Raw genomic sequence first — 10,160 nt, 5'->3', positions numbered from 1 at the left:
ATTAAATTTATACAAATTTTAAAAATAACTTGAATTTTAACTACATTTAAAATATACATCTAAATAAATTTAACACAGAGAAAAAGACTTAAAATTATGCCATTAAAATTCAAAATTACAAAAAATAAATATCCCTTTCAACTTTTTAACAAAACTGACTACACTAGGGGAACCCACAAAACAAAAACAAGAATACTGCTAATGAAAGTGAAACTACGTGTAATCCTATGATTGAAAGCCGAGGAGTGCCCCACATTCTTCACTTCTCATAGTTGATGTGGTAGACAACCTATGATCTTCACCTACAATGCCCGAAGTCTCGATGCTCATGATATAACGCAAGTCCTCTGTAACTTCTTTCATGGTGGGCCTCTCTTGCCTCCTCTCCTGCAAACAACTCATTGCTAAAAGCGCCACTGCCTTCATGCCTTCCACAACAGCTCGCGAAGCGTTCTCCTTCAACCGGGGATCCACAACATCCATCATCCTTCCCTCTTCCGACATATTAACCACATACACTGCCAGATTCACATCATCACATTCCCTGCACAGATCAATGACCTTCTGCGATGTCAGCAGTTCCAGCAAAACTACACCGAAGCTATACACATCGCTTTTATCAGTGAGCTGGTAATTTCTGTAATACTCGGGATCCAAATACCCCACTGTTCCTTGAGCGCATGTGGAGATATGTGACAGGTCTGACTATGCTAGACGGGATAGCCCGAAATCTGAAACCTTGGCATTCATTTTATTGTCAAGCAAGATGTTTGTGGACTTGACATCTCTGTGATATATTGGAGGGTAGGCAGCGGAATGGAGATAAGCCAGTGCTTCTGCAGTTTGAAGAGCAATATTCAACCGAGTTCTCCAGTCGAGAAACCTTCCTCCGGAGGTCATGTGGAGATGTTCAGATAAGGTCCCGTTGGGAATGTACTCATAGATCAGGAGGGGTTCCTCTGCATCAACACAGCAGCCCAACAATCGAACCAAATTTATGTGGTTCACCTGAGATAAAATCTGAACCTCGTTCAGAACTTGCTCGATGTTGGATATTTTTAATGGGGAAAATACCAAAAACCAAATATTCAAACACACAGAGGCAATGCTCTGTTTCTTTTGCTCCAGGATCTTTTGTGCACAGAAGACTTAAAAAAAATTTCACTGGGGAACAGAGGATTTCACCATAAAATATTTCTATTCATTAAAACAAAAAAAAACATTCACTGTGTCTCCATATGAGAATTTACACTGCTGGAAAAATTCCCATTAACATTTACTGTTGTAAAACCTCCATTCACATTCACTGGTGTAAAACAATTTTACATACTGCGGTAAAAAAAACTTACAGAGTTACAAAAACTCGCTCCACCATTTCCTTTATGCACTGCTGTGCAAAACCACACATGGTTTTTTTTTTTTTACACCTCTGTTTTACAAAATCAACACCACCACCATTACAACCCACGAGCATATTTCTCCTTGGCTCGTTCATCTGTTTTTTTTAACTCGTGTCAATGATCTTTTTACATACCATTACTCAAAAATGGTCAATGCATAAAAAACATAAAAAAAAGTTACGTACCCATATCCCTTACAATACTTAGTTAATGAGCATATGCGCCCATACCTCCAATTAAAAACATTTACGTGCAATATATGAAAACTTCAATATACTACCTACCACTATGACATTTCATTAATTAAACGTATGGTCAACAAAACTTAGATTTACTCCACGCTATGAATTTAATATTTGCCGTATGCAGGTTTGGAGCAGCTTCGGGCAATCAACGGTTGAAGAAAGTGGAGCACATCCGACGGTGGAGGGCAATATCGGAAGACCAACAAGTGCTGAACTTTAACCTCCGAGAAAATGACGTTGCGTTACGTCAGGGCTGAACCACGTGTCAGCTCCAAAATTTCTCGGGCTCGATCATCGGAAAAGTACCTTTGCCTGAAATCAACCCGAGAGCTTTCCGGCTGGTTTGCTTAACGTTTTCTGGCAGTGGCCTGGCTGCGTTGAAATTACATTTTCAACACTCCCCTTTAATTTCAACAGCTGGGCATTCAGTCATACCCAGACACTTCCTCAAAAATTCAAAGCTCTTCTGATCAAGTGGCTTTGTCAAGATGTCTGCTACCTGTTCCTGAGTCCTGCAATGTTCTAGGACAATTTCTCCATTGTTCACTAATTCTCTGATGTAGTGAAACCTTGTATCAATGTGTTTCGTTCTCTTATGAAACACTGAATTCTTTGACAAAGCAATAGCTGAGCTATTGTCACAAAAAATCACTGTCGCTTTTGCCTGCTCTTGGCCTAAGCTTCTCAACATTCTTCTCATCCACACTGCTTGACATGCTGCTGCTGTAGCTGCCACATATTCAGCCTCTGCTGTAGACAATGCTACAATGGACTGCTTCTTAGAAGCCCATGAAATGGCTCCTGAACCCATATTAAAAACATAACCGGAAGTGCTCTTCCGATCATCTACACTTCCAGCCCAATCGTTGTCTGTGTATCCAACCAAATCTGAATGTTCTGAGGCATGATATAAAATTCCAAACATTTTGGTGCCTTTGACATACCTCAAAATTCTCTTTGCTGCCTGCCAATGTGCCTCCTTTGGCCTCTCCATAAATCTGGAAATTAAACTAACAGCATACATTAAATCAGGCCTAGTAGCTGTTAAATACATAAGGCTGCCTACAATGCTTTTATACAAACTAGGATCAAAATCCTTACTGTTGTCCTCTCTGCTGAGCTTTAATCCCATTACTGTGGGAGTGATGGCTGCCTTGCACTCTTGCATGTTAAATCTGCCCAAAACTTGATTTACATATCTTGCTTGAGATATAAAAATTCCTTTTTCATTTTGATCTACTTCTATGCCTAAGAAGTATCTCAAGAAACCCATGTCAGTCATTTCAAATTCATCCTTCATGACTGATTTAAAATTTTTAATGAGCTGATCATCATTACCTGTGAAAATCACATCATCAGCATACAAAACAACAATTAAAATTTTACCATCTTTTTCCTTGATGTAGACTGTGGGTTCTCCTTCACATTTGTCAAATTCATTATCCAATAGATATGAATCTATCCTGCTGTACCATGCTCTTGGCGCTTGCTTCAACCCATAAAGAGCTTTCTTCAATTTGCACACTTTGTGCTCTTCACATTTCTTCTCATAGCCGAGAGGCTGTTCCACATAAACATCTTCCATTAACACTCCATTTAGGAATGCTGATTTCACATCCATTTGGTAGACTTTCCATTTGTTTTGTGCTGCCATGGACAACACTGCTCTCACGGTTTCCATTCTTGCAACCGGGGCGAAAGTCTCCTCATAATCTCTCCCATACTGCTGCTTGTACCCTTTGACAACCAGCCTTGCCTTGTGCCTTTCTATCTTGCCTTCAGCATTGCTCTTGGTCTTATAGACCCATTTTACACCAATGACTTCTTTGCCTTTTGGTAACTCAACCAAATCCCATGTTTTGTTTCTCTCTATGGCATTAATTTCCTCATCCATAGCTTCTATCCATTTCCTATCTTTGATTGCATCCTCGAAATGAATAGGATCATCAACATGACAATACAAGGCAAATAAGGAATTCATTCCTTCATCATAAATGTCACTTAGATTTCTAAACTTCTTACCTCGTTCACTTGGTGTGCAAGTGCTTGAAGATGCACTTGAATTTCCTCCTTGTGGTGTGCTTGGAGAAGCACTCTCATTGATCCTCAATGGTGTCCCTTGCTGTCCTTGTGTTGGCGCTGCTGTTTGGGGATGCATTTCAGCCACTTCCTCTTCATCTTCATCATGAGACAAACAGTTCTTGACATTCACTGTTTTCTCTATGCTTCCATCCCAAGCTTCCTCTTCAATGAATTGAACATCTCTGCTGACAAAAAACTTCTTTGTAGATGGGATATACAGCCTGTAGGCTTTGGATTCATCACTGTATCCAATGAAGATGCATTTCTCCCCTTTGTTGTCCAACTTCCTCCTTAGCTGATCTGGTATGTGTGCATAGGCCACACATCCAAAAACTCTCATGTGGGTGACTCCTTGCTTTCTCCCACTCCATGCCTCTTCTGGCACTTTGTTCATGACTGCTTTTGTAGGACACCTGTTCAATATATAAACTGCACAATGTACAGCTTCAGCCCAATACTCATTTGGCAAATGCTTTGCCTTCAGCATGCTCCTCGCCATATCCATGATGGTCATGTTCTTCCTTTCAGCAACTCCATTTTGCTGCGGAGTGTACCTCGCTGTAAACTGTTTATGAATTCCATTTTCTCTACAAAATCTTAGGAATTCCTTGGAGATATACTCACCTCCTCTATCAGTTCTCAATACTTTTATGTGCAGCCCGCTTTGGTTCTCCACAAGTGCTTTGAAGTTTTGGAATTTCTCAAAGACTTCACTTTTGTTCTTGAGGAAATATATCCAAGTCTTTCTTGTAAAATCATCAATGAATGTCAAGAAATATAGGCTACCAGCTAATGATGGAGCTTGCATTGGTCCACACAAATCTGAGTGGATAATCTCTAAGGGTGTCTTTGCCCTTATGCTCTTCCCTGATGGAAAACTTTCTCTATGTTGTTTTCCCAAAATGCAGCCTTCACATAGGCTGTCCGGTTTCTCTATCAATGGTAATCCTCTTACCATTCCTTTTCTGCTCAATAAGTTTAGACCTCCAAAATTTAGATGCCCAAATCTCAAGTGCCATAACCAGTTCTCATCCTTTGGCACGCTTTGGAAGGCCTCTTGGGTAACTGCTGCAATTTCATTTTTGTTTTTCAAATCTGCCCTGATCCTCAAAGGGAACATCCTGTTCCTTGTCATCTTCACTTCAGCAATGCATCTTTTGCTGGGTGGTATATCCATGATGGTGCATACATCATTTTTAAAGAAAACATTGTACCCCTTATGGACAAGCTGTCCAACACTCAAGAGATTACATCTCATTCCGGGGACATAGTATACATCTGCTATGGTTTTCCTTTCTCCTTGCTTTGAAAGTATTTTTATTTCTCCTCTTCCCATAACAGACACTTTACTATCAGTTCCTAGTGTGACTTCTGATTTCACACTTTTATCTAGGGCAGAAAAGAAGGCTATGTTTCCGGTCATATGGTTGCTGCAACCTGAGTCTAAAAACCATATATCCTCACTATGTGTTTCAGCCATGTTACAAGCTAACAGGACATTTTCTTGACTGCTGTTTTCTCTTGTAACATTTGCATTTTGTCTGCTGTTCATATCATGCTGTTTCTTTCTACAATCACTTGCATAATGTCCATACTTTTTGCAATAATAGCATTGAACATTAGATTTATCATACCTTTGTCCTTGAGCATGATGTTGTCCTCCTTGTTGGCTGCTGCCCTGACCTTGGTTCTGATTTGGATTGCTGCCTCTTCCTTGTGCATTTGCTGGGCTGTTCCTTCCACCTCTGTTCTGGCTTCTGCCTCTTCCTCTTCGGTTTCCTCTTCCTTGACCTCTTCCTCTTCCAAAGGACATCTGGGTCTTGAAGGCTTGCTCAAGAGATGAGTTTTCATTCCTACTCAACCTCTGCTCATGTGTTATCAGTGATGCATGTAGCTCATCAACTGAATATTTTGAGAGATCCTTTGTCTCTTCAATGGTGGTGACAATGGCATCAAACTTTGAAGGTAAGACCCTCAATATTTTCTCCACAATCCTTCTATCTTCAATGGTTTCTCCATGAGTTCTCATTTGTGTGATTACACCAATCACATGAGTGAAGAATGAGTCAATGTTATCTGACTCCTTCATGCACAGATTCTCAAAGTCCTTTCTCAGCAATTGTAGTTTTGCTGTCTTCACTCTCTCCATGCCTTGATAGGCTGTCTTGAGAGTTTGCCATGCTTCATGTGATGTTGTAGCTGCTGCTATCCTTGGGAATATACTCTGGTCCACTGCTTGATACAACAAGACAATGGCCTTTGCATCCTTCTTCCTATTGAGCTTCAGCTGATCCTTCTCTCCCTGAGTTAATGCATTGAACTCAGTTTCATCTGCTGGTTCCTCAAACCCATATTCTACTAGTTCCCATATATCTTGAGCGATGAACAAAGCTCTCATGGTTATAGACCAGTAGTCATAGTTCTTCCCATTAAAGTGTGGGAGCTGGGTGTTGAACATACCCATGCTTGTGCTTGCCATTCCTTGCATCTTGAACTATGGTTTTAAATCCTTGACTATGATTTTTTTTTAAAAACTGACTGTCTTCAGCAATAACAAGAGAAATGCTTTTGGGGAATACCTGAATCCTTCGCTGTCTGAGTCTTCTGTCTGCCTGAGAGGTTTTGCTGCAGCAACAACCTTCTCCCTTCAGCTTCTTTGTCTCCTACAAAGAGCCTAAGCCTTGCTCTGATACCACTGTTGGGTATTTTTAATGGGGAAAATACCAAAAACCAAATATTCAAACACACAGAGGCAATGCTCTGTTTCTTTTGCTCCAGGATCTTTTGTGCACAGAAGACTTAAAAAAAATTTCACTGAGGAACAGAGGATTTCACCATAAAATATTTCTATTCATTAAAACAAAAAAAAACATTCACTGTGTCTCCATATGAGAATTTACACTGCTGGAAAAATTCCCATTAACATTTACTGCTGTAAAACCTCCATTCACATTTACTGGTGTAAAACAATTTTACATACTGCTGTAAAAAAAACTTACAGAGTTACAAAAACTCGCTCCACCATTTCCTTTATGCACTGCTGTGCAAAACCACACATGGTTTTTTTTTTTTTTACACCTCTGTTTTACAAAATCAACACCACCACCATTACAACCCACGAGCATATTTCTCCTTGGCTCGTTCATCTGTTTTTTTTAACTCGTGTCAATGATCTTTTTACATACCATTACTCAAAAATGGTCAATGCATAAAAAACATAAAAAAAAAGTTACGTACCCATATCCCTTACAATACTTAGTTAATGAGCATATGCGCCCATACCTCCGATTAAAAACATTTACGTGCAATATATGAAAACTTCAATATACTACCTACCACTATGACATTTCATTAATTAAACGTATGGTCAACAAAACTTAGATTTACTCCACGCTATGAATTTAATATTTGCCGTATGCAGGTTTGGAGCAGCTTCGGGCAATCAACGGTTGAAGAAAGTGGAGCACATCCGACGGTGGAGGGCAATATCGGAAGACCAACAAGTGCTGAACTTTAACCTCCGAGAAAATGACGTTGCGTTACGTCAGGGCTGAACCACGTGTCAGCTCCAAAATTTCTCGGGCTCGATCATCGGAAAAGTACCTTTGCCTGAAATCAACCCGAGAGCTTTCCGGCTGGTTTGCTTAACGTTTTCTGGCAGTGGCCTGGCTGCGTTGAAATTACATTTTCAACACTCGATTCCTTTGATATTGCCCACTTTCGCAGTTTTAACCGCGACAAGGGTGTCGTCTTTGAGTATTCCTTTGTAAACTTCTCCGAAACCCCCCATGCCGAGCACTCGGTCCTTGGAAAATCCGTTGGTCGCCCTTTTGATCTCTTTGCTGGTGAAGAGTTCGGCGGACATTCCTCCGCTGTTTGTTGATAGTATTTCGGATCTCATCTTCATCAGTCGAGCTTGAGTCTTCAGCTGGACTCTTTTTCTTCTGTATAGGATTATCGCAATTACCGCTACTGCAATGGCTACACACATTCCTGCAACAAGACCTGCATGACATTGACAACGAAATTTCGTTGTACTTTCACAGAACAAGCTGAGTAGGTAAGAGTTCGGCATTAAAAAAAAAACAAATTTAATTTCACAAGTTTGAATGATTATTTTTCATCAAATATCAATACTGACCTCCAATCAGAGCCCCTCGATTATTATTTCCACAACCGTTTGGATCAACACACACGGATGCATCTGAAGAGCGAACGTTTTGCCAAATTAACTCAATTGAAAAAAAACCATTGCATATTTATTAAAATACACATAGGGCCAGTTTGATCCACTTACTTTTTGTGCAGTTTCCGTGTACAGGATCCCAAATATAGTCTCCAATACACAGACACCTAGATCCGCCGGAATCCATTGGATCAGGCGAGCAAGCAGAGTTCTGGTCACAATCTAACTGACTTTTACATGAAGGCTCTGACGGTGCAACCCACTGTATCTCCACTCCATAGTTCCACTGACTCGCAGGTAACGCCTGGTTGAAATTGAGAACACTCGTGTATGCCCTGCACCCACTGGCGTGTGCCCGTATTTGGTAGGAAGTGATAGAACTACCAGCTGTAAGACTGCAGCAGATGCTAGCATTTCTGCAGGCCTTGGCTGCACCCATATCACTGATATATGTATGACAGGGACTGGTTGAGGTGCAATTCAATGAGGATGCCAGTAGTATAGGAGCGCAATTCATAACTATAAGTGTGTTGGTACTTGTAATATTGAAAGGCAGGCTATGATTCAATTGCAATCCTTGGTTATTCATATCTTCAGTCTGACACAAATCTTTAATCAGAGGCGGAGGTTGAATAACCAGCCTCATGGTGGCTGTATTGATACTAACGATTTTATAAAAGCTGCCATTGACCGATTTGAATTCCAGCTCCTTGGCTGCATTACAGTAGATTCTATAATCAGGGAGACCACAACCATCTTGGGTGCTAAAAGGGTATGGAACAGAAGTATTGCCACAATTGGGACAGCTAGGTATAATACCTGCAACACTCGGGATGATGCTAAAACTCGTCCAGGAAAAATACAACAGAAAAAGACAATGTTTAATATTTCTCCCAATACTACCTACTTTCAGCATGGTGAGAACCTACTAAATCAAAACAAGTCACAGAACTTTGAAAAAATATTTCACAGAAAGACTCACTTCATAGCTGCCAAATACTGCATACAAACAGATCTAACTTCGACAACAATGGCGGATGGATTAAATTAGCTAAAAAGATTAACGATTACAAACGCCTGAGATGCAATATAGTAGAAATGCACACATTAAAGTCCGTGCATTGGTGCATTGGAGCGAGCGAGCACTGTTGGATTTAGAGACGTCTAATTACAATAATTGAGTTGGACATGCGTGCATTATGATTATGATGTCAAATACTGTCAGCAAGATTACAATTATATGCCAAATAATGTGATTAATTAAGTCATGGCATTAAACGTATTTAAAATAAGGATTTGGCTACAAATACATATAGAATAATGTTAATCAATTACAATTGTTAATGGACCGATTATAATTGATTAAAAATAATAGCAGTAATAAATTTGAGCTGAATAAGAAAATCAGAATCTATTCTGATTGATTGATTGATTGATTGATTTCAATCAATCTGAAATTTCAGACAGACTTGTTTCAGCTAAATTTTAGGCTGCCCTAGGATTGGGGTTTTGCACTGCTATAAAAGGGCTGAGTCTCCAAGGCTTGCAATCACTCATAAAGATTGTCTGCTCCATTGAAGACTGGAAGGATTGCAAGCTCTTGGAAGGATTCAAGAGCCAATAACTCAAGTCAAGACCAGGAGCCTTTGAGGATGGAAAGTAAGTTCCGCTGTGCATTAATTTCAATTTCTTACAAAGGAGTAGATCTTGGTTGGGGTTTAAGTTAATTAGGAAAACCCTCTAAGGTTAAATCCATCAATTGGTATCGGAGCCACCCTTATGTAAGAACTGTCATCTCCCGTCATGTTTTCTGAGTTAATCTTGATTTTTATCAAATCCTGATATAATCGTTACGAATGAAGCCAAACTGATTTTTTTTTCGGTTTTGTATAACAGTCTAATGTTTTGAAAAGGATTTGGTATTTTATTTTCTGACTGACACGATGAGTCTATTTTATTCCAATTCTTGCTCCTTTTGACTGTAACTCCATGGAAAAATTCTGCCACGTCTTGGATTTCGCCACCGCAGAGAACCTGCGGCGTCCCTTTATGAGGGCCATCTTTATCCGTTCACTGAACCATGATTGATCTGTTTACAAAGGCAGATCGGAGATCGGATTTCGATTTCATGAATTTTTTGAGCTTTACTTTTGTTCCGAAGCAGTTGTGGCCGATTGAACTGATTTAGACGTTTTATTCCCCTTAGCAAGAAATATTTACGTTGTTTCTGTCGATAAGTTAAACTTT

General features: G+C 39.9%; 1 pseudogene; it reads right to left on the bottom strand.

Annotated features, from left to right (window-relative positions):
• Window positions 1-225: 225 nt before the first annotated feature.
• Window positions 226-8,829, bottom strand: LOC149186083 (wall-associated receptor kinase-like 20; annotated as a pseudogene).
• Window positions 8,830-10,160: the final 1,331 nt, after the last annotated feature.

This window comes from Pinus tabuliformis, chromosome 3_1 (assembly GCF_031772625.1).
Source record: "Pinus tabuliformis cultivar Carrire ecotype Pingquan chromosome 3_1, CPIR1, whole genome shotgun sequence".
Lineage (NCBI taxonomy): Eukaryota > Viridiplantae > Streptophyta > Pinopsida > Pinales > Pinaceae > Pinus > Pinus tabuliformis.
This window is presented reverse-complemented; position numbering and strand designations above follow the sequence as displayed.